The following is a 25,710-nucleotide window of genomic DNA, read 5'->3' on the forward strand; positions in this document are numbered from 1 at the left end:
TCCTCATGTGTCTCTGTTTCCATATGCATAACTTTGGTGGCTGAAAAATTTCTCCCACTTCCAAATCCTCGGATGTACTGTTTGACATCCTGAATTCATGACACATCCACAAATTTACTAACAATTTATCCGTCCATATCTAAGGATATGTCTTGGGATGATGTCTTTTTTTTTTAATGTTTATTTTATTTTTGAGAGGGAGAGACAGAGCATGGTGGGGGAGGAGCAGAGAGAGAGGGAGACACAGAATCCGAAGCAGGTTCCAGGCTCTGAGCCATCAGCACAGAGCCCGATGTGGAGCTCGAACTCACGAACTGTGAGATTATGACCTGAGCTGAAGTCGGACGCTTAACCGACTGAGCCACCCAGGTGCTCCGAGATGATACCTTAAGATTTAAATACCTTAAAGTAGAAATTGTCTAAAAATAACTCCCCATTTAGGTAGGATGAGGTGTATGCCTTGTATCTTCAGTCCTCATTTCTTTCAGGGTAGACACTATAACAAAGCCAATACCTCCAAGAACAGCCCCCTCCTCCTGTCCACATCTGTCCACATGTGTCACTGGCATAGGAAAGGCAAAGTCCAATCCTGAGCAATGAGTGATTCTGAAGAATGTCTCAGCTCTAGCCCATAGTGGTCAGCATACAAATCAACAATTAGTTCATCATAATGACACCTGCTTTATTTGCTTTGATGCCATGTCCATATTTCTGTCACAGCACTTCTCAAAGAGGCTGTGCCTGCTGCCTGCACACACAGATGCCTCATCCCGCTAGACTGTGCACTCTCAGAGAACATGCAGGGTTCGGCTTGGCATTTCCAACATGGAGCACAGTGTTATGGGCTCAGCAGGCCCAGTGAAATGTGGATGAATGAATTGATTGAGTAACCAACTAATGGAAAATGGGAAATCATAGGCTTTCATACTCCTGGAGAGCAGGAATGGACCGACGAGTAATTCTGAGACAGGAAGCATTGTCTACGGGGCCACTCACCTTCCTCGGCAAAATCACACCCCAGAGTGTAGCACCATTTGCACTGAGGGTTGATGACTGAGCTGGTGGTTGGGGTGTCCCATTCTGGTCTGGGAAGGATCTCAGGGGCACGGTCTTCATCACCCTTCGGAACACACGGCACAGACCCTCCCAGATGATGGAGCAGCCTAGACAAGGACCAGATTACTTAGCCCCTTTATCACGTCCCATTTTAAGAAAACTCTCTGTCATTACTCCCGTAAAACTGGAAGACCACGTTATGGGTAAACTGAGGAAGGTTCAAAAAGTTCCTAACAAATTGTTACTCCAATTCTAACCTAGTTCTCGGGTTTGACGTAGGAAGAGACAAAGAATTTAGTCTCAAAGGGACATTTGGATTTTGCTTGGAACACATTTCAAGAAAATTGTCAAGGACAATAAGTGCCGTAGCATTTTGCAATTTAATTGGAGCCCGTGGCTAAATCCCATCATTAGAAAGGAGGCAAAGTGCATTTGGATGTTGAAGTGTCACTAATGTTGTCGTCCTCCTCTCTTGGCTCACCCTGGCAAAATGCTAATGAAGCAGGAACCCATCCAACATGAGCAAACCACAGTGTGCCCTGTGCACAGCACTTCTCCCTCATCAGACATAGGAGTCACATCCATGAAGATAAAGTGTGTCTAAATGGACAGAGTCATTTTCCAGGGAACAACCTTGTATTGAATGATGTGCTAAGAACTACTCACAGGTAGGTGTGCTAAAGGTCACGGGGCGTCGATTCTGCCTCCAGTCGGACGAACAATGCCTCGAGTCATTTGAACCCTGATAACATTTACTCCAAACCTCAAATAAATAAAGTCATACTGAGTCACTGGCAGGAGATATCTGCCAGCAGGACAGAAGTAGCTGGTTGACCACATTCAGGGACTGTGTAAAACACAGCCTGAGTAAATAGACCCAGATAAGCACAGCCATGGAGTATTCGCACCTCCAAAGTATTCGTAGCTTTGGTGATGCTACGTGACACGTGTCACAATTCAGGTTGTCCTTGCTTTAAGCAAATTTAACCTTTAGTATACTTGGTTTTTTTTTTTTAGAAACTAAATTAAAGAGGGACTCTTCACTTAAATTTTTTTCATTTAACCAGTCTTAAAGAGCACCTCTGTGCTAGTAGTTATAATAATTTTTTTTAAGTTTATTTATTTACTTTGGGAGAGAGAGAGAGAGTTGGGGAGGAGCAGAGACAGAGTGGGGCAGGGGGGAGAGAGAGAGAATCCCAAGCAGGCTCCACACTGCCAGCACAGAGCCCGATGTGGGGCTTGAACTCACAAACCATGAGATCACGACCTGAACCGAAATCAAGAGCCAGACGCTTAACCGACTGAGCCACCCAGGTGCCTCAATTTTTTTAAAGTTTGAAAATACACATTTTTCAGGAATACATCTATCACCAAGTACACGTTTATAAAGAAAGGCAGATAAGTAATCAAATGACTATTTAATTGACAATATTGTAATCTTGGATACTTCTTTCAATAAAACTTCACCTTGCCTACACCAAAGAAACTGCTTCCTTGACCGAGCTAGACAACAACTGAGCAACAGAGACGTCTTTTGTTCCCACCACAGCACAGAGCCAACAGTCCCTCTGATGATCTGTCGCTAACCAAGACAAGGAGGACCGTGTGGCAGATCTATTCATCCGCCAGGCACATCGCTGTGGGGGTCAGCGTTTTGGCATGAACAAGCCCATGGCTTCAGGGTCAAGAGAGAAGCAATTAATCAAACCACGGGGAAGAGAAATGAAAATCGAGCAGACAGTTACGAAGACCAGATAAGAGGAACAAGAGTCCAATATGTGTGTGGATAAACAATGCTCCCCTTTGCACGCTGAAGAATGTGCAAGAGGGTGAAGCCAGAAATACAGAAATGGTGCTCTCAACTGCAGTTTCCAGGCATGGCTTTTCTCTCCCGAACTTGGAGCCCCCTCCACAGCCTCATTCCTCAGGCTCTGCACCTTGGTCACCCACCTCCAGCGTCCAGGGGAAGCCACGGCCGGTGCCAGGCCAGTGCAAGGATCCGAGCAGCCCAGAAATAGGGAGGGATGAGATAAAACGCCTTCCGCCTTTAGTGAAGAATGGAACTTGCCCAGTTAACCATCTTGAAGTAAACGCCTCAGGCAATGGTGTTCTCCTTCTTTTTGTCCCGTGCTCATACATCCAACCTTAATCTGAAACGTGGCAGTGAAAGGCAAACTAAGAAGGCCAATCCAGATCAACTTGCGTTCAATTGGGCACGGAGCAAAAAGGCTGAAAAATAAGAGAGGATCGTTTTGTTTTGTTGAAATTTCAAAAGCGAGTGTATCTTCTATTCAGTGCTGAATGTCACTGTGACACCTGGTACCAGCTTCGCCTTCCTTCCACCTGGCTTTGGCAGAAGGGAGGAGCCACAGTGTGTGACGGCCGAAGAAAGACCTGAGGGTGGACGGAGTGCTTAGATCTGATTTGTGTCGTGCATGAAGCGAGCAATCCATGAGCTGCGGAGATCCTTTGTCTCAGCTTCCAGAGAGAAGGGTAGACGGAGTCCCCAGGTTCAGGGCCAGTAGAAGAACACAGAAGGAGACAGTCTTCCGGATTTTTGCATGCCAGCTCTTCACTGAACTGTCCTTTGATATGGCAACCGCCTTCTGTGGTGGGGCCACCTAGGAAGTGCAGGAGGAAATATCTCAATAGGAGAGCCAGACGGAAATACGCGATTTCAGGGAAGGGATGTGTCTTGCCCATTGTGGTTTTACAATACATGAGCCTAGTTTATCTAGCAGCAGCAAAAATGCACTCTGTATAATATTGTCATACTTAAGCTATGCACGTGTTTATCATTTCCTTACCAACAACAGCTGGAGAAAACAGTTAAGTGAGATGGGGGGGGAGGGAGGGGAGGAGGATGGGGAGGAATCCAAACACCAGAATGGACAACCTATAACTAACTTCCTCGGTAATGAAGCTCTAGATACCGTCATATGTCATTGCTGTCAAAGTGTACTGGCTCTGCCTTTTTTCTTCTCAACCCAGAGTGAGGGTGGACAAAAAACAGGACGGTGAAAATAAGGCGGATAAAGCTAAAAAAAGTTTTACCTTGATTTCTTGAAGTTCTGTATTTGCCCCCCCCTCCCCATGGGGCCCTTGTTTTATTTCGGAGGTGCAAACTTGTAACTGCTTAGAATGCATCCGTTGACTCTTCTCCTGGGGGACACTTGCCCCCCATGGAGTGCAAGAACTGAGATTGTACTTGCTAACTGCTATGACCCAGATCCAGCCATGCTACTAAATCCCTCTGCAACCTGGGACAGGCTCACACTGCCTGAGCAGGACTTTCTGCCCTGCCAAAGGCTGCTAAAGCAGGGAAAATGGTTCAGCAAAGGATTTTGAACTCTTTCTTTTTTTTTCTTCATTTATTTTTGAGTGATAGAGAGCTAGTACGGGAGGGGCAGAAAGAGAGGGAGAGAGAGAGAAAGAGAGAGAATCCCAAGTAGGCTACCTACTGTTAGCATGGAACCTGAGGCTGGGGTCAAACCCACCAACCATGAGATCATGACCTGAGCCGAAATCAAGAGTCAGATGCTTCGCCAACTAAGCCACCCAGGCTCTCCAGGATTCTGAACTCTTAAAATGACGTCAACCAAGAGCACGGCTCCACTGCTGTTTCTTAACAGCTTGTCTTTCCTCCTACCATCACCTTGGCTTGGGATGACTTCTACCCCTCATTCACCCCCCCCACCCCCCCCTTTGTTACCTAATTCTTTGTCGTCCTCCTAGAAGCCTTTCCTGAAATCCTCAAGCAGCCCTCTTGCATTGACTTCCCTCTTTGGATTCCTCAGTAGCCCTTCGAGTAAGAGTCTGGTAGGCTGTTAAGTTGGTGTTAACACAGGAGTACTTTGGCGATTTCTCCAAATTCAGTTATTTCACTACCTGAGTTTAACTGGGATATTCAGCAGAGAAACACATTATAGCGTCTTGGTTAACAGCGACAACAAAATGCAAAGATGCTGATGTGAACTGAACACGCTCTTGACGTGCTCGGTTCACAGTTATACAGACATCGGTGTCTCCCTCACACAAAATGAATAACGAGGGTGACCGCAGCCAGGGTGAATGAGCCCTTCCCAGTCACCTGATTAGTCAGACCACTTAAGCTCGTTGAGTCTCTAGGACCGTTTGAGCTCATGAATGCAGACGTGACACTGATTGCTATTCAGGATAAAGTTAAGTGCCCCAGAGTTTCCTGGCTTCACCACTGGGTCACTAACAACTAAGCCTCGGTCAAGACCTTTCAAGGTCTCCACTCCACTCCTAAGAGTGTCTACTTGTTTATTTTAGGTAGAGAAGTGCTGCTCTTGTTCCTGGGTGCATAGTGGATCACTGGAAACTCTTTAAACTAGAACAGTGTGAAGATATGTTGGAATCTCCAGCACATTAAAGCGAAGGCAGAGGAGAAACAGCATACTCTTATCTGCATTTGGTGATACAGTAATTACAGTTCCCCTTAAGAGCAGTTAATAATCACTTTCCATTTTGTAACCTAAGAGTAATGAACACTAGCTTTTCTTGTTAATTGAAGTTGACAGAATGCTAGAAAGAGCCTCATGGCACGCCCCTTACGCCAGGGGCATATTTTCTCTTTGTTTATCAATAGGGAGTGTTTGTTTATTTCTTTATGGCTTACCCTAGGTTTCAATGAGAGAAAGCAAAGACATTATTCTCAGGATAGTCCTTGGGGGAAAGTTCCAGTCATCTGTCCTGAGCATGATCTCAGTATGTAACCTGGCCCAAACCAATTAATAAGTAATCCATTTTGCCATCATAATCTGAATGTATCCCTGGGAATAAAAATGGACCAAAATAACTGGGACAGCTACAGTTCTCTCCATCCTCTTCCCAAAGATCTCACCAGCCCTCTAAAGAGCCTAAGACATCAAAGGTCAGAAACTGACTGTCCATACTGTTCCTGACAGCAAGAAGAATGCCCATGACCTAACCAGACAGAGCACAGGACAGAACTGCAGGACGGGCGTTCCACTGAAGGCTGTTTAGAAGCCAGAAGGTCTACCCTGCAAAGTCATCGCTAATGCCCACCCCCACCTCCTGACTGTCCCCCATCCCGGTCCAAAACCTCCAAAGGACACCCTTGGTAATGAATGGGTTAGATTCGCTGAACTGCAGTGAAATTCAAAGGCCCAGGCTTACACAAAGCATTCAAAAGCTAGAAGAGAGAGCACCACTTTCATGTGACAAGGGATTTCAGAAATGTGGGCCTTTACTTTAAATTTGTAAATTTTAATGTCAATTTTCAACTTCACTGAACTTTGTTATAAACAAGTAAAATTTCTTTTCCTAATTTCAAGTAGATTTAAAGGAAGCTATGTTAAGGAACTAAGATACCATAGACTACTCCCATTTCGGCCAGCTGCAATAAATATAAATGTAGCCCCCGTTCCCAAATACTGGAAAATTCTTTATTACCCTTAAAAGGCAACAGCTTTAACCCAGTCTTATTTTATATGTATGATCTTTTATTTCTCTGGTGTTCACAACAGAATGCCTTTTATATGTATATTTGCTACCTTTTACCTTCACTGATAGATAACCTACATTAAAATTGCTACCAGAGGGGCGTCTGGGTGGCTCAGTCGGTTAAGCATCCGACTTCGGCTCAGGTCATGATCTCAAGGTCCGTGAGTTCGAGCCCCGCGTCGGGCTCTGTGCTGACAGCTCAGAGCCTGGAACCTGTTTCGGATTCTGTGTCTCCCTCTCTCTCTGCTCCTCCCCTGTTCATGCTCTGTCTCTCTCTGTCTCAAAAATAAATAAATGTTAAAAAAAAATTTAAAAATTGCTACCAGATAATTTATAAATCAGAAAATAATTCAATGCCAATTAATTGAAGATCCATTTTAATTTTCTGCCATGTTTCAGCAAACAAAATAAGTTACTCCTGTTGCCATGTGTGTCCCAGAAAATATGTCCTCTCATTTTTTTTTCATTTGCCACATTTTGGTTAGAGGTCAAGGAAACAGAGATGCTAATGAGGGGGGAGGAGCCAGCCACCCCAGCTGCTGGCCTCGGGTTTCCAGGTGTGGTCACCACATTCGACCATAAGTCCTACAAGTCAAAAAAAAAAAAAGTTTCATCTTTGTTCCAGGACAAACCCGACCCTCAGGAATTTACTCAGATTAACCAAATGGAGAAGAGACGGACACACAACCTGTAGAAATCAGTTGAAAAATAATAGGTGGGAAAGTCAGATAGAACCCACGATGGTTGGTACCTCCAGAAAGAGCTGGTGCTCTGCTTTGAAATCCCAGAAATTTGCGCCTATCTGTGTTCGTGGGTGACATCAACCAAAATGCAGATGTGCTTAGGGTATCCTCTAGAATGACAAACTTACTAAAAATACAATGGACCAGAATAAGCAACCACACGGGTGTGATTATCTCCCTGGACTCTATGGGAAGCTCTGCCACAATCAGAAGCCGATCTGTTGGTTCCTCTTGAGAAACTGTTGCCATAAGAAACAGGTTGCTGGCCGTTCACATCATCCCTACCTGAAAACTTACAGGGAAAAGCCAAGTATTAACCAGAAGGGGAATGCGTGTCCTGGGAATCAGAACAAGAGGCCTCAATCAATGGAAGGTTAATAGAATTGGGTCAAAACATCCCAAGGCATCCATCTGATAATAGGAATAATTTTACCAACAGTGGCAAAAATAGAGTCTAATAACTATACTCTTCCCATTAGCTGTTTCTACATTATGGATTTCTTTGCAACTGAAAAGTCCCAGAGTGCCCAGCTGCTCCCCTCTTCCCCCAGACAGTGCTCAAGCCCATGGGATCACACTTCTGATTGTCCTTCTTCTAAGTCTCTAAGACTAATCAACATCCTTCACGGGGCCCTCTGAACAGATCTCTTTCAAGTGTTTTTGCACTGGAGAGGTATGTTATCAGCTCAAGAGTTTCCCGTTAAGTTTTTCAAAGGCTCGGGTCAAATAGCTCTCTGAGCCTGAAATCAAGTCTGTTTTCCCCAATTCCATACATGTCCCTGATACCTGATTCTTCCACCCACATACCCCACTCTGAAAAAGGGATGCCCCCAAACAATAGACAAGTCACTGAGAAAGGAATAAAAACATGGCAAATTAGTAAATTGACATACTGGCTTATGTCTTGAGTATGTGGGATCTCCCGAAAGGGCCCTGAAAGGTGCCCAGAAAAAGAAGGTTTCCACCTGAGAGTTAAATTATAAGATCAATACATAGAATCCAGAATACTTGAAAGTATGCTTATTTCTGTGTTCTCCAGACTCAGCAGAATAGCTCAAAAATGCCATGTAAGATTGTCTCTTCCCCACCGCTGCTGGAAGAGGAGCTAGATGGGGCTGAGGGATGACTGCCTAACCCAAGGGCAGGGGCATTTGCTGGTATGAACACCAGGACTGTTGGAGGGAATGGTGGGATTATTTTGCCTCTTTCCCATTTCCCTGTACCCAGATACAAAATCAGAGAGCAGGAAGGCCTGGCTGTGAAAATGATTCGTGGGGCGCCTGGGTGGCTCGGTCGGTGAAGTGTCAGACTCTTGGTTTCGGCTCAGGTCATGATCTCACCGGCTCGTGAGTTTGAGCCCCACATGGGGCTCCATGCTGATGGTGCAGATCCCGCTTGGGATTCATTCCCTCTCCCTCATCTCTTACTGTCTCTGTCCCTCCCCTGCTCGCTCACTCTCTCTCTTTCAAAATAAATAAATAAACTTAAAAAAATGATTTGTAAATAATATAGTGCTACACAAATGTAATATAATTAGTGATAACTGACGTCTTTGTTAGTGATAATATAAAATATCTGAGGTTCCAAATGTTACAAGCACTTTCCATCTTTAGTAGGAAACTAACATTTCTTTCGGGACTAGTCAGGCCAGAGAGAACAATGATAAATGAATCCAAATTAAGGATAAAGTCAGGAAAGGTGATGCTCTTAGAAAATGTAGTGAAGGGGTGCCTGGATGGCTCAGTCAGTTAAGTGTCTAACTTGGCTCAGGTCATGCTCTCGTGGCTTTTGAGTTCAAGCCCCACATCAGGCTCTGTGCTGACAGCTCAGAGCCTGGAGCCTAGAGCCTGATTTGGATTCTGTGTCTCCCTCTTTCTCTCTGCCCCTCCCCTGCTTGTGCTTTCTCTCTCTCTCTCAGAAATAATAAATGAATAAAGTTGAAAGGAAGAAAGAAAGAAAGAAACAAAGAAAGAAAATCTAGTGAAAACCAACACAAAATGCTTGTACTTACCCATGACCAGGAATAACCATCTTTGAGTGAGGCTGTAAATGTGTGCTAAGGGAGACTTAGGAAATACAGAAGTCTGTCCAGGAAATATCACTTTGCAACTATTGGCAATTACATTGCATCTTGCCGGGGAAAGGCCAGTCTGCAAAAGAATGGTAGAATTCATGGGTCTGGATACAGGGAGTGGAAGAATGTGTCCCTGTCCATTCACGGGGGCAAGGGAGTATACTGGATGGAGAGAAAAGAATGCCCTAAGAATCTGTCTTAAGGTTTCTGTCTGAAATATGACTAGAGGGATACGATCCCACTGTTTTTCAGATCTTTTGAGTATGGGAGAAAACTTTCAGGGGAGAAGGGGCTTTTTTGTTTGTTTGTTTGTTTGTTTGTTTGTTTAGATCTTAGAAAGCTCTAAGATTTGCCCATAATATAATTGTTCCTAAAAATTGCCTGCAAAATTCCCAACATTAGACTTCTGTCTTATGAGGAGCAAGTTGTTCTCAAGCAGCTAAAGTTTACTATGAAAATCCTTTAGCCCGGTAGTTGACAGCATATTTTCAGCATTTCATCCATGTTCTTTGTTTTCATTCTTTCTCATGGCAAGTGCCTACTGGAAGCCTAAGTTGTGCCCGCTTGGTCCGAAGACTCAATTGCATTAGGTTAACAACATCTATGTGTCTGGCTCCTAGTTTCAAATGTCACGTATCGCTTCAGTTTCCACTTTTCATAAAATAGTAAGATTGAAACTGAAAAAAAAAGTCAAACAATTGCACAAGTATCAGTGCAAAAAGACAACACCACCAAAACTGAACAGCTGAGGTAGGCAACATCCTCATGCAGTAGCCTGGGGTGTGCTAGTCAGTTAATGTCTAAACGGCGTGCCCAAAAGGCCATTTAGAGGGCCAAAATACAATGTAGAATAGTAAAGGCTCATCAAAATACACTTGTAGTAACCACCCCCCCCCCAAATACAGTAATGTTTTGAAACAAACGCAGCTACACATACCCACGAACTATCAGAGCACAGATGTGATTAGAGTCCTGACTTCCTCCGCAATAATATTTCTTGCTCTAAATTAATTTTCATTCTGTCTTCGGAACTGTCTGTCTTCTGAGCCTCATCGGCTCAGGGTGAACTGAGAATGTTTTCAGGGACTGTAGAGTTGAGGCTCACTGCTGTGGTCGAGGGCACTGACTCCTGTAAGGCAAAGCCCCTTACCCTTCTTACATTTCTCTACTTAAATGCAATCTATGGTTGTGGCATATGCTTAGAAATAAGCTTTATCATAAGCCTCAGATAAAATATTCAGATAGGATCAGTTTATGGAAGATAATTGAAAAAAAGCAATTATCCTCCCCCCAGACAAGACCCATATCTCAATAATCATTGATCATAATAGCTGCATGTTTTTCTTGTCCTGGCTCCTCAGTGCTGCCCCCACACACACCCCCAACCCATGCTCTTGCCCCCTAGGTCCTCTGTTGTAAATTGATAGTGTATGTAGCAATCGGCATATGCAGCTGAAAGCCAATGCCTCTGACAACCCTGGATACCCACGTTGCTCCCCAGTACCAAAGGACTCTATATTATCATAAAGCCAAGTCTATGTTCTTAAGCTACATACGATAGAGTTGAGTCAATGTACAGGTGTGGAGGCATTATGAAAAGATCCTTGAAAACCACCTGCCTGAAGCCAAGGAAGTGGTAGCTTTTTATTTTTTGCAAAGACGTCTGACCTTATCAAGGCTTCAGACTAAAAACTCAGTTCATCAGTTCATCTGGCATCTAACGAGCCCGAGAGCCAATTTGTTCTTTGCTCGTTAGAGTCAGACGGTATGTCACAAGCCATTTCCGGGGTTAGTTTCTTGAAAAGACACATCTGCAGGAAGCACTGGCCAGGGAGAAATGACTGTGGCTCAAATAAAGGAATTGACTTCAAGGAATCTTGACTTCAGGAAGAGGTCCCGAGAACAGCAGCCAGAGATGCTGAGATTTTTCTGTGAGGGCTGTTTGTAGTCACGAGCCAGACAGGTAATTCCAACATGTAGAGGTTTTCTTTGGCATGGGTGCTGTAAAAGCTGTTGGGCTGAGAGCAGAATCTCTACTCCACTGACGCCAACCTACTTCCATCTGTTGATGGCTCGTCCTTATGGCGAATGAGGAGAGGGTACACTTGTATATCAAAATGGGTCCAGTCTTCCTGCATTAACTTCCTGCTTCCTGCAACCGATCTGGACCATCCGCTGTTTTCACAGAGATGTCAAATAGCCTGGCTGAGCTTGCTCGGCTTGTAGGATTAAGATCGGAGACCGGCTCAGTCGAGTTGGTACTAAAGGTACCACTGAAAACTACATCGACCCTTGGTTAGACTTACTCCTGTGATTACAATGACAATTTCTCATCCCTCGGTGACAAACAAATTGATACTGTAATTAAGGATTAATTAGGGCCCAATAAAAAGCAGAGAGGTTGTTTTTAATAAACGTACTTCGGCTAAAAACTCTAGTGGCCAGAAAGAATCAACTTAGCTTCTTAGAGAGATCTCATCTTCAAATAGGATCCTTTGCCTCTGGGCTCACTCTTGTGAGTGAATTAGTTGTCTGTATAACGGTTTCTTTTCTAAGACTTTAGAGTGTTTTTTTCTATGCTGGCTTTATTGACACTTGGGGCCAGATAGTTCTCTGTTGTGGGGGCTGTCTTGTGCATTTATGTTTAGTAGCATCCTTGGACCCCATACATTCCTCCCACCTCAGTTATGACAATCTAAAATGTTCCCCAGAGGGGAAAGACTGCAAAATCATACCCAGTTGAGAACAATGCCTAGTTTAGGGCATTATTTAGTAAATACATTTCATCTGTACCAATGACACCTCTCCCCCAATTTCTTATTCTTAAGCCCTCCAAAGGAATTGCCTCTTGTTCTACAAAAAGATGACCAGCTTTAGTTTAAACAACTTCCCCGCCAACATGACTGGTCATAAGGACAACACATTAATTGATTGAAATTACTATCCCAGGATACAGCTCTAAGACAAAAGTTTTGCCATCCACACACACTAGAGAACTAAAATTGAAAACTCTCTGTAGAGGTTTGTTGAAAGAATGAAATACAAGTTAAAGTCCAGCAAATACCCTTGAAAAATTCAAGTAATGTAGGAAACAATTTTGGTAACATTTAAAAATCACCCAAAATCTACCCAGGCAGAAATCACCATTAGTGATATTTGGCAGGCATTCTTCCAGACATCTTTCCAGGTACTTATACAGGTATAAAGCCAGATGAATATATGGAAGTTCGTACCCCAAATAACCCAGGATAAATTATCCCATGATTGCACATTGACGTTTACAAAAATGAGATTATACTTATGAAGTTTTAAATTAAAGGATTCGATTGAGTTTTCAGATGAGAAACTAAAAACTGAAGTGGCTGATGAATTTCAGATCAATGTTTCTTCGCCATCTTAAAAGAGCTCCCTAAACTAAGAAAATGTTTATGCAAAATTTTAAGAGCTGATGTTATTGTTATTTTTAAGCTGTCCCTTCCAACGTGAAGTCGCACCTACTGATTCCCTCACAGAAAAGATGAGAAAAGAAGTTACCATATTTTTTTCCTACCCCTTTCCTCCCATCCCCAATTGGATTAGTTATAATATTTACCTGTGATCTTTTAGTTCTATTCTTTAGCCATACTTCCTACGGTTGTTTGGTCTTGCTTCTATTTTAAATGAATCCACAGCCTCTCAGTTCCTGAGTTCTTTATTTTGATTCATTTTTTTTTTATTTGGCTGGATTGGTTTTCAAGATACAGTTTTTATTTGCAGAAAGGACCCACAGATGCTGTATTTCTTGAGCTTTTCAACCCTTGATGATCTCTGCCTGCTGCTTTCATACTCAAAGGACAATTTGGCCAGAGATTCAATTCTTGGGTGACCGTTTCTTGCCCTCAAGCTTTACAGACACCATTCTGTGATGACTACCGGAGTAGATGGCTGGTTCCTACTCTGAGCCCATGCTGGATGCTGGGGACGGATGGCTCCATCCAGCACCCTGGTTCCTTCTCTCAGGGAGTCAATTACAGAGCCCACACCTGCTGTGATCACCTAGTGGTCACTGCTGCCATTCAGAAGGTGTAGGAAGCCTGCAGGCTCTGGGGCCAGTCTCTTCTTGCCTTTCTACCCCGTACCAGGAACAGTCACCTCTTCATCTCTGACAGTGACAACAGGAGCAGACCGTAGTTCCTCTCCCACCGCCCTTTGTTCACCTCCAAGGAACACTGGTGACCACTCTTTCCCTTCTTCCCATTCTCTTCCCATGGAATCTAGAAGGCATAGGGCCATCTCTTCCTCCCCTTTCCTAGCCAACATTTCTGTCTCTTCCAGTCTTCCTTCTGCTTAATTTCCCCACTCAGGACCTGTAATTGAATTCCGCCCTTTGGGTGCACCTCATTACTCTAATGGGTACCAAAAGGTCCCCCTGTATACTCTTAACATCCCCACTCATTCCCAATATGTGCATATGAAATAACCAAGGATTATTTATCCCATGATTCCATACTGACGTTCCAGTATTAAGCTCTTCTCCTTCAGGGCAGATAACTCCCAACTTCTTCAAGTGTCACCCGGTTTACTCTTGCCTACTGTCTCCCTCCCCCCCAAATTTTGACTGTCTTTCGATCTACTATACACACGGAAAGGCCAGACTGCATGAATAGTTAACTTGGTAGATTGTGTCCAAAAGCCTCTCGAAACAGAATGCCCTATGCATGATGGCATTTGGCAAATATTTATTGATAAAGGGGATATATTGAGAATTCTATTAATATGTTCCAGGGCTCACGAAAGAAAGGATGCGTAAGGGAATACCAAAAGTAAGTGAAAGATCAGGATATAGGGCTTTAATAATAATAGTAATAAATATTAACTGAGCGCTTCTTACGTACACGGCAACTGCTTTAAGTTGTACCCACAGTGGTCTTGTCCAATTTCTACAATAACCCTAGGACAGAGGTCCTGTTATTGTCCCTGTTTGAAAGATAAGGAAACTGAGACACAGAGAAATCAAGGTATTTGCCCAGGGTCAGAGCTAATAAGTGGCAAAGTCTAGACCTGAACCCATTAAAAGTAGGAGATGCTCTACGTGGACTATTTTGGGGAAAATGGGCTGCTCTTCATCTTGACTCTGGTTTGCAAGGGTACAGGCGTAAGGAACCGTAAATTAAAATTTTGGTGAGAACTAATGAGCTTCCTTTCTGTGAAGAGGATAGGCCTCCATCTACCACAAGAGGTTGGTTAGAGGCTTCCTGTGTAAATGTCCCAGACAGAAATGAACCTTTCCACATGTGACCTTAACGCACACTCTTCCATTCCAACCAAACGATGGCCTCATGATGTCGAAGGCCAGGAATGCGAGTTGGGGAGGAGAAAATAACAGCCTGCTTTCACTTTCCAAGCACAAGCACGCCAGCCCAAGACGGCTCTGTGCTGTGCATTCTCCACAGCCCAAGAGGGCCATCCATGTGCCAGACAGATTAAACACTCGGGGAATTTGATACGATCACTCCTGGGAGGGGTTTTTTCCACTACTCTCTAATCCAGTGAAGCCCGGGCTGGCAAAAGGCAGTTGAATTGAGAGAGTGACTAAATATGCAGGGTCCTTGGAGGTTAGAATACAGTCTGTCTACGAGAGGAAGGCATTTTGCCTTTAGTCTGTCTGGATTTCTAATATCCACTGCAGACTATTAATCATGCAGACCAGACTCTTGAACTTCTTTGAATTGTTTTACATTTAATCAGAACCACCACCACCACCCCCTGCAAAAAAAAAAAAAAAAAAGAAAGAAAGAAAAGAAAAAGAAAAAAAAGCTACAAAATCCTGCCTGATTATCTGATTTAAATGATTTTAAACATTGAAACAATGGTTTATCTGGAATACATACCCCACACTGAGCATATGTTTAATCGTTTTAAAATGGCCTCAAAACCAAAAATGCAATCACTGTGCATATCATGCAATCATGAGAATTAAAAATTAGCCAAGGACTTATTGTTCATTTCCTTTAGATTTCCTGCTCTGCTATTAGTTATCCAAGATTTTCACCATCAGGAATACAATGGGAAAAAATGGAATAACTTCTTTTCTATTATCATTTACCTCTAATTTTATTGGATGAGAATCTGGCACAGAGTTTACACTTTACTGGATGATTCTATATGTTAAAATGTCACCTGATTTTATTTATGACCTTCAGATAAAGCAGATGTCATGATTTACAAAACCACATCTATCTGAAGTCCAGGAGTGTCGCTTTTCTTCGCTCCTCCACAAACCTCTTTTCCATGTATTTGCTAGGCTTTAAATTATTTTATTATTTTAACAAATCTATATTGTGTTTAGCTCAACAGTTTTCTATTTTGATTTTCTGGGCTGTGTGGATGGAAATGCTTTTCTCCAAGAACGCTATCCTGAGATAACAATTGAAGCCAAATTGCAACTGTGGAATGGTAGCCAGGTTCCAGAATAGTCTTAACCACACATACATTCCTAAACTTGCTTCAAGCAGAGAATCTGAGGAGTGAACAAAGTCTGTTTTCCTTCTACACTCAAAGAGGGTAGACGGCGTGTTTCCACCTAAGGGCAGGGAGGGAATCAAGACCCATACGCTCTTGAACGCACAAAGTAGGAAGAAAAAAAGAGAGCAAACATTTACCTGGGCCAAAAGAATGTTGCCACAAACCTGTCAGCGATGTAGCCGCCAGAAATTTTCAAGGGGCAGAAAAAGGAAATCTTTAGAGCAAAGCCCCTTTGGTTCTCTCTTCTGGGAAGTTTCTCGTTAATTTCCTCCTGCCCTACCCTGGACATCTGAGAGCCAGAGCTTAGGCACCATGGACTCACAGCAAACAGAATCTGGGCCAGCGGGCTGCAAGGCAAAGGGACTCATTAAACCACAGCCCTTTGCAAATCTGGTCCGGGCAAATATTTGCTGCCAATTTTCCATGTTGGGGAACTCTCCAGAATACTGAAGGTTTTTGCTTTGTCTATTTCTTTAAAAGAAATGCTCCAAAGTCAGATGAAGCTGAGGAATTGGGGAGGTGGTTAAGGTGGAGGTGTCTTCCAAGGAGATGAGCTCCCAATGTGACGTCCTCAGGACGAGACAAGAGTCTTACGGATCACAGCAGTGGCTGTGTGGTGGGTTGTAGGCCTCATCCCTGAGCCGGTGTGATATTTCCTTCCCCACACTTAGCCCATTTGGGGATTTGAGTGGAGCAAGAATTCGGGGAAGCAGGGAAACTGAGATAAAAACAAGGTATGAGTTATCAACAACCACGACATATCCTGGACCTTCCATGACCGATGTCCATGTAATATCTCCAGTCATTCCCATCAAAATAGACAAACCTGCCAGGTAGTCGGCCTCCATTTTTGCAATTAGGAAAGTTAAAGTTATAGACCAGGTACGGTTTATAAAAGAGAGGATACGATTTAACTGTTCTTTGAGGACAGTGATTGCGACGCATTCATCTTTGTGTTTTTAAAAAATTTTTTTAATGTTTATTTATTTGTGAGAGGGGGACGGACAGAGAGCCATCAGGGGAGGGACAGAGAGAGAGGGAGACACAGAATCGGAAGCAGGCTCCAGGCTCCAAGCTGTCAGCACAGAGCCCCATGCAGGGCTCGAACTCACAAACAGTGAGATCATGACCTGAGCCAAAGTTGGATGCTCAACAGACTGAGCCAACCAGGCGCCCCTATCTTTGTATTCCTAATGCCCTATATGACCTGTGGCAAATAAAATATATGTTGAATGAACATATGATTGAAAAAATGAATAAGCTGTTCTACCTCGATGACTGATTTTTAGCATAAACTAAGCATCCAAAGATCTGGCTTCTGATCCTAGCCCTGCAAAGCACTACTGAGAAAGTCACTAAGCCTTCCAAAGACTCAGTTTTCCCATCTATAAAATGGAGCTACTAACTTCCTTTACTGAGCTTATATTACAGAGTTGTTACACAAGCCAACAAGACACTGAATGAAAATGCTAGGAGACTTGAAAAGAGGAATGCAAATGTAAACTTTTTATCATGGGTTTAAAAAATTTTTATCATTATTTATCATTATGGTCACTAATGATCATGGTCCTACACCCCCGGGGTGCTCAGCTTCTCAAATCTCGTCCAAAAGAACATAGCTACTAGCCCCAACAAATCTCAGGCTGTGTCTGAACTTTCCAATTGGCTTTGTTTTTATAATAATGAAGAAACAACTCATAACACTGCATGCTTTTTCCCCGCAGTGAGACAACCAGGGAACAAATGCTGGAAATTATACAGCACCAACTCCAGGAAGAATTCTTCAGCAACACACACACACACACACCCACACCCCAATACCACATATCCTTCAGCACTGAGAATGTTTGCTGATAGGTTTGAAGAAAGCCCACCCCCAGGATAACTGAGAAATAGTTCATATTCCATGACTAGCCAACGGCATCTTCTTCCTCTTCAACACCATCCCCACTTCCAGATGCCTAGGTCCTCAAGAGGTCAAGAACCCTCCAGACGTGTTCCCATACCTGCCCCAGTCCTGTCAGTCAGTTGGTTGATGCAAGCCCTTTGCTCAAAGCCGGCAGGGCAGCGGGGCGGGCAGTGAGTGGGGCAAGAGATCATCATCTTCTACCCAAAGGCACACAGCTTTTAAGCGGGGAGTCTGGATTGAAAACCTGTTCCACCTGATTCTAAGTCCGCCTCGCTCTATTACTGCCTTCCCAGGTGTTTCTACCACAGGGCAGTTTGGGGGTCTGCTAAGGCAGAGATTTGCAAGGGGGAAGAAGGCCTTTGGGGAGCTCTTCAATGTACATCTTCCACTCTGTTCATGATCATGACTATTAATCCTCGTATTAAACTCTTGGGTACATATGGCTGACTATGCTAGGCCTGGAGAAATAGAAAGAACTCGGTATTTCCACAATATAAGTGACTACTAGCCCTTTTATAGGGTTACCTTTGTTTTGTTGTTGTTGTTGTTCTTTCAATTTTTTGAGAGAGAAAAGAGCACATGTGTGAGGGAGAGGGGCAGAGGGAGAGAGAGAATCTTAAGTAGGCTCTATGCTCAGCCTGGAGCCTGTTGTGGGGCTCAGTCTCATAACCGTGAGATCATGATCATGAGAGACCATGACCTCAGCCAAAATCGAGTCTGATGCTTAACCGACCAAGCCACCCAGGCACCCTGGGTTACCTGTGTTTTAAAAGAGGAGCTAAATCGGGTGGCTAAGCCACCTGGGTGGCTCAGCTGAGTGTCTAACTTCTGCTCAGGTCATGATCTTGTGGTTTGGGAGTTCGAGCCCCATGTCAGGCTCTATGCTGACAGCTCAGAGCCTGGAGCTGCTTCAGATTCTGTGTCTCCCTCTCTCTCCGCCCCTCCCCTCCTCACGCTCTGTCTCTCTCTCTCTCCTTCTCTCTCCCTCTCTCTCAAAAATAAATAAACATAAAAAATAAAAGAAGAGCTAAATGAAAGAGTTCCTAATGGTACCATCCCCGACAGTTAGGCAAGCAGATAGGGAAGAAGCTTTGTTTCTATGGGGTTTTTTGTTTGTTTTTGTTTGTTTCAAAGGGGCCATCATTGCAACCCTGCTCCTAAACACCACACCATTTAGGTGACCATCCAACCTGACCTCTCAAAGTTTTGACATGTTGGTATTGCTTTCAATGTCCTCATCCTAAACGTAAAAATGGCTGGCTAATATTAATATTTGCTCAGTATGTCTTAAAATAGTATCTGCCCCTATCATTCAGCAAATCAGAAATTATGTCGATTATTCCTAGTGTTACGGAAAGGGGAGGGGATGTGTTTCAGACCACACATGTTTGCGTGTTATTTCTGTGGGGTATCTTTTTTGGTTTGAGTAAGAGCATGCAAACAAAATTCCATTGTATATACAGTCGATTTTGCTAATAGAAAAGCATGCCTACAGCTCTAATATTAAATTACTGTATGTACCCATAACATTATTCACAGAGGCACTCCCTTATAAGGCTGGTTTTGGGGTGGACAGGACTAAAAACTCACCTTCAAAGTCTGCCCTATCACACCAAGCTTTCATGGGTTTCTGTTGTTTTCAAGGATTAGATACTTGAATTACAAGAATCTGAAAAAGTTTTTTGCTTTTGTTTTAAATTTTTTTAAGTTTACTTATTTATTTTGAAAGAGACAGGGAGCACCCAAGTGGGAGAGGTGGCAGAGGGAGAAAGGGAGAGAGAGAATCCCAAGCAGGCTCTGCTCTGCCAACACAGAGCCCTACGTGGGGCTCGAACCCACGAACCGTGAGATCATGACCTGAGCCGAAACCGAGTCGGATGCTTAACTCACTGAGCCACCCAGGTGCCCCAATAATTTGCTTTTTTGAAAAGCTTGGGATTTGCCATTTCTGCCCCTCTTCCAGGTGGGCCTTCGGGGCAGAAAGGTCATTAAACTTGGGTTAACTGGGAAATGTTTCTGAGTAACAGGGTTCCAGGGAGAGAGTGCCTTCCACACATACCTTCCCTGCAGAAATGGCACTCCCTGCAAGGCTCTCAGAGCAAAGGTAATGGGAGGATCCCTTGGACTGGCAGAGGGTTCTATTTTGTAAGGCTTCTCAGCTTGCCTGGGGACACGGGAAGAGGGGAGGAAGGGACACCCTACCTACCTGGCGGAGCACAAAAGGCCAAGCATGTTTCTCTCCCGACCTCCTTCCCGTGTCTGGCTCCTTCACACAAACTGCCCAGATCTGGGTCGTGTTTCCAGGTCCCCCCTCCATCCTGCACAAAGAGACTCCACTGGACCCCCCCCCTCCAGAAAAAAAAAAAAAAAAAAAAAACAGCAGCAGCACCAAGTGCCAACAGAGAGAAATGAGGTGTGCGTTTTCTGGTTTCATATTGCAGCTCTTCTAGAAATAACATCGGCGATGCCAGAAGCCTATGAAGTAATAAATAACCTTTCCCCCAGACGGTCACCAGCTTTACGTTACTTTGAGGCACAATCAGCACTGAAAGGTTTATGACTCTGTGTCCTGCAATCTGAATAGACATTACCCCTTCTGAGAGTTTAATGACCTCAGTTGGCTTCACACTCACCCTGGTTGGGAAGTGTGGGCACGGTCACCAAGGGGGTGTCCTACGTTGCCTGCATGGCTTCAGGTGGTTCCAAACCTTCAACCTTTGGTCCAGATTCTGGGAGAAGCACACAGAGAGCGAACGAGCTTCTAAAGAGGTCAAACAGCAAAAACGCTTCTTCATGTCAATAACCAAGTGACACAAAACTTAAATGTAAAGAATGCACAAAAAGCCACAAAACCACTTCCCTTCAACTTCTGGATAGCAAACGTGTTTGATTATTAAGTGAGGCCTGCTCTGGGTGAAATTCAGAGAAGAGCAATGACACCTTCTAGAGCAGGGCCCATCTGGGGTGCCGGGGCCCCCTTCTCACATGGTCCCGACATGAGAAAAATGCCGAGAGGCGAGGAGTAGTGGCCAGGGCGACCCCCTGAGCCTCCCTGCTCAGCACATAGCACGCTCAGAGCATCCCATAGCCTCGTGCCCTGAGTCCTGTAAAAATGCGGTTACACCAAGAAATGGACTGTTGTGTCAGCAACACGCTTGCTGCAGCGCAGTCTGAGTTTGTCGGCCTTCACCCTGGGCTTTGCTCTGACATGATTCATTTAGAAAAGGTCCGCGGTCGTGCGCCACTGGAAGTTGTACGCTTCCTCTTTCGGGATATGCCAACTCTGTAGAAAATGATCACTTGCAGTTATTGCCAGTTATTTATACATTCGTGTGAACAAAGACTACACGAGTCAGTTCTAAAAGCAAAAGACGGACAGAAGGACACTTGTCCACACGCGAGATCTCACTCACCAGGATACGAGACAAGGAATATAAAGATAACCTGTCATACTAGCCGATTAACACGCACGCACACACGCACAAAACACACACGATAAGTACACACCCAGCAGCTATATTGTGCCTGGTGGGCTGCTGGACTGCTGGCAAGGCAGAGATGAAAGGATTCGGTTCTCATCCTGTTTGGAACGTTACTTGGGACCTACTCTTCTGTCGGGTTGAAATTCAACTTAGCGAACATCTCATTGCTTCTAGTAAGACCTCAGGAGCAAGAGGACACAAGAAGATTTTCGGACAAAAGGGAAGGGGAAAGGAGCAGTGTCCGGAGGGGGGACATGGACAGAAAGAAACAACCTTGTTCAGAATAATCATCTATCTGGGGGGCCCTGGAGACAGACCCCGCCTAGGATTCCAGAGACCTGTGGGTTCGTTCCAGGGTTGTTTCTACGGAATGGTGGACCCTCCAAAGCTATCCTTCCCTTTCCAGGTCCTGATTTTCCCATGGCATAAATGAGGAAGGTAGAGTACTCGGGGGTTCTCAACTAGGGGCAATTCTGCCTTCTCGGGAATATTTGCTGATGTCTGGAGGCAGTTTTTGTTGTCAGAACTGGGAGGAAGCCAGGGATGCCACCAAACACCCTACAGTCACAGGACAGCCCCACCGCCAAGAGTTACCCAGCCCAGATGTCCTAGTGTCAACATTGAAAAACTCTGGGCTGCACCATTCGAAGGGTCTGTTAACCTCTAGTAAGATCCACGTGGTTGATGGAACGCCCAAAATAGGACTTGTCCGGAACCAGGAGTCTAACAGCCATACTTTGCATTTTTTCCAAGGGCCCGGGAGCCAATGTGACCCACTGTACTAACAAATTTTGCCTTCTTTCCTGGTATTCATGAGTACAAGTCCAACATAGCCAGAGGTTGGCCAGTGCTACTCAAAGGGAGGTTTGGCCTGTGGTAAAGTTGGGAGGTCAGCAAATATGTCACCCACACGGGGGCCACTCCGAGTGTGAACAACACATGATGTCACCTACATCAATTCATGCTTGTGGATATTAAAAGGCTACTTCAAGGGGTTCTTTTGAATTCCCAGAGTTTGTAACAAGCATGTAATGTACGAATTACATATCCAAGGATGCTGCAAAAGAGATGCCTCCTGCATCACCAGTGTTTGGTGAATAAGGCCAAGAACAGCAGAGGTGCCCCTGTGCTTTTAGAACTGGCTGGAGAGGTTCCAAGAGTCATAGAACCATCCCGCTCTCCTGCCACAGACACACCTGAGAAGAGAGGAACCAATGGAAGAGGCAAAGTGCTAGGACTCTGAAGGCCTCAACAGGAGGCTCAACAGCGTAAGCACCTGGGGCTCTACCTTGGCAGGTGATTGGCCTAGGAAAGGTGGTTCTGACAGCCAACTGCCTTTTGAGTTGGCCTGCATTCCCCGATGCCTCTGAGGCCTAAAATATCCACTCGGGACTCTGCTGAACTGCCACTGTTCAGTTATGATACCCCGCGCCCTACCTCCAGCAGTAACGATACATGGAGACCTGTGGAATTCTTCCCACCTTGCTGGGCCATCAAGCCCCATGTGCTCTGTGGCCATGCTGACCGGAGGCCTCATGCTGCTATTTCTGATTCCTCTGAAAATGACGCAGAAAAAAATCATCAGGAAAGCTGGGGTATATGGGTTCCCCTCAACTCTTGCCCAAATTACTAAAGTATTCTCCTAACTGGTCTCCTTACAGCTATCTGGTTTCCTTCCGGTCTCTTCTCACCAGTATAGCCAGTCATTCTTTCCCACTCAACATCTGTTATGTTACATTCCTACTTGAAGCATAGAATGACTCTATAGGGCTCAGGGTGTTATGATAGAATTCCCTAAAAGATTCCAAAATGCCTCGCATGGATCCAGCTGCTACCTACTCCCTGGCAGGCATAATATCCCACCATGCTCTCTATGTTCCAGACACAGCAGCTTTCTTTCAGTCCTTTGAATGCCTCCCGCTTCCTTCTGTCATGGGGCCTTTGCACATACTATTTTATCTGTCATGTACCCTCTTCCTCCCAGGCCCTCACCACCCCTGGTCACCTGGCTAATTCTATTCTCCTCCCAGAGCTCAACTCAACCACTGTCTCCCTCACAAAGACTATGTCCGACCACCCTCACTGGGTCATTCCTCCTACGCTACCCTTCCTGGGACTGTGTGTCTCTTCTTCGTTGCTGTTTACACAAGTGCAATTTTACATTAATGTATGTATTGGTGTTTAATAAAGATCTAGTCAACAAACGAATGACTCATTCCCTCCTCGGGTGGAATAGGGACTCTGACCACACATTCCTATTTCTGTCTCTTTAGTGGTTCTATCTTTGCAGCACTGGAGGTTGTTGGCTTACATCTGCCCACACAAGATTCTTCCTTCCCCATGAGCTCAGTTCACCTACTCTCCTCCATGAAGCCCTCTCTCATCTCCCACTCCTCACAGAATTTATTCATCCCCATCATACTTCCTCTGTATCTCCTCACATGTTGCTTTAAATTGGCATCAGTTGTCAACATGTTACTCTTCATTTTGGATTCTAAACTCCTTGAGAAAAGAGCCTCCTCCTAGCACACTGTTCTGCAAAGTTGTACGTGCTCAATAAGTATTCGGTAAACTGAAATGCCACTTGTCAAAGCTCTGGCGACAGGAATAATCACAAGTAGCAATTCTAACATTAATGCCAGTGCTGATCCACGCACTCAGCTACTCACACAGGATACAGAACAGACATGAGAAGAAGTTCTCTCCCTGCGGCAGGAGAGAGACTAGGTATGTTGTGAACGTCTTCTGATTACCAGGAAGTTTCTATCATCTGTGAGGCCCCCGTGGGATTTCTCCTCTTGTTTCAGATGGCTGTCATGGCAGAGCACTGGTTCTCTGCATGTAAGCTTGTCACATTTAGCAAACAGAAATACAGGACTGCCAGTTAGTCTGAATTTCAGGTAAACAATAAATACTTTCTTGCATAAATATGTCCCAAATATTAAATGGGATCTACTTACACTTAAAATATTGTTCATAATTTATCAGAAACTCCACTGAAACTGGTCATCCTGTATTTTATCTAACAACCTTACTGTATGCTTTTAACATACGGTCGAAGATTCCATGGTATTAGCGGGTGCTTCCAAATGACAATCCACTAAAAAAATCAATACCAGTACAAAGTGATCAGATGAATGTAATCCTTCTCAATGTTTATTCACCATGGCTGCCATATCACCTGCCTGAATCACCATTGTCTGAAAGGGAGGGTAATGGACCTATTTTATTCTCTGTATACAATCCTCAGGATGACATATTTACATATGCACCCAATGCATATTCAGGTCACTGCCTATTATGTCTGAGAGGAGGGCATAGCCTTTGGTGATTGTTGTTACAATGTTCCTCCAGAAGATGGAGAGTTAAATTCCAAAATCATCCCGTAGTTTCCCATACACAAAAATTTACATTAAAAAAAGTGGAAAAGTGGAAGCCACTTTTGAACATTCTGGGTTGGTGAGCACAAATATTCACAATGTAGCTCACCATCACTTGTGTTTGTCCCAGAACATGGGATTGTGCAGGGAAATGAAAAAGCATATTTCTCCAGCAAGTTTCCTGGAGACCTAAGACTTCTCAGGGAGGAAGAAATAAAAGTGAAGAAGGAGCCGTCTACCCTGATCAAATTTGTCCTTCAGAAATCACAACTGGTACAGTGGACCTCACAACCTCAGTGGAGGAGGCCATGTTCCTACAACTGGGGAGGTCTTGTTTGATTTCATCTTATCTTTTCCTCCCTTATGATCCTGCAAGGTGAGACATTTTTAAAATTATTATTAACAAGACTTAAAACTCAGTTTGATATGACAAGTTTTTGTGAGTTGAGTGACCATACTCATGTGTGACTGTGACAAAAACCAAAATATGGCATTGCCTGGATGAGAAACTGAGAATTTATTAGGACTGAAGTCAGTGCATTTTCTTTGACCATAACCTGATCCTTGTCTACAGGTTCTTGAAAGAACATGTCCCAGCTTCCTTGGGACTCAGCTGTGCGCAAGAATCTTAGATCATTAAGACAATCTTAAACATTCCTGTGTTCCTACTGTTTCCCCAGAAGATAATGCTCCTAGGTGACCATCAGCTATTTAAAAACATCTAGTTCAAAGCCCAGTTTTCCAAAAAAAAAAAAATGATTTCTGTGTTGAAATTGAGGGGGGAAATGTATTCTTATCATCTCTGTCTTTTTTTTCTTTCTTATCATCTCTGTCTTTAGCTTTTCTTTCTTCCTTCCTCCCTTCCTTTTTTCCTCCCTCCCTTTTTCTCTCTTTCTTTTCTTTTCCTTCTTTCTTTCTTTCTTTCTTTCTTTTTCTTTCAAGCATATGTTGACCCTAGAGTACAAAACCAATTTACACACAAAAACAAACCATGTACTTGAGAAACAGAGCTCTTTTCTGGAAATTAGAACTTGGCCAGGCTAGGAATGAGTTTCTCTTCAATATTTGTCAC

At 44.1% G+C, this 25,710-nt stretch overlaps 1 protein-coding gene and 1 long non-coding RNA gene across 3 annotated transcripts in view; one reads left to right on the plus strand and one right to left on the minus strand.

Annotated features, from left to right (window-relative positions):
- The window catches only part of NEDD9 (neural precursor cell expressed, developmentally down-regulated 9), a 184,438-nt gene that overhangs the window by 88,519 nt on the left and 70,209 nt on the right, over positions 1-25,710 (plus strand). The window lies entirely within an intron of this gene.
- Positions 2,458-9,429, minus strand: LOC131513789 (uncharacterized). The gene is made up of 2 exons (XR_009262799.1): positions 9,301-9,429; positions 2,458-3,677 (listed from the first exon to the last, which is right to left on the minus strand). It is a non-coding gene; the product is annotated as an uncharacterized LOC131513789 (long non-coding RNA).

The sequence above is a fragment of the Neofelis nebulosa genome, chromosome 6 (genome assembly GCF_028018385.1).
Source record: "Neofelis nebulosa isolate mNeoNeb1 chromosome 6, mNeoNeb1.pri, whole genome shotgun sequence".
Classification (NCBI taxonomy): domain Eukaryota; kingdom Metazoa; phylum Chordata; class Mammalia; order Carnivora; family Felidae; genus Neofelis; species Neofelis nebulosa.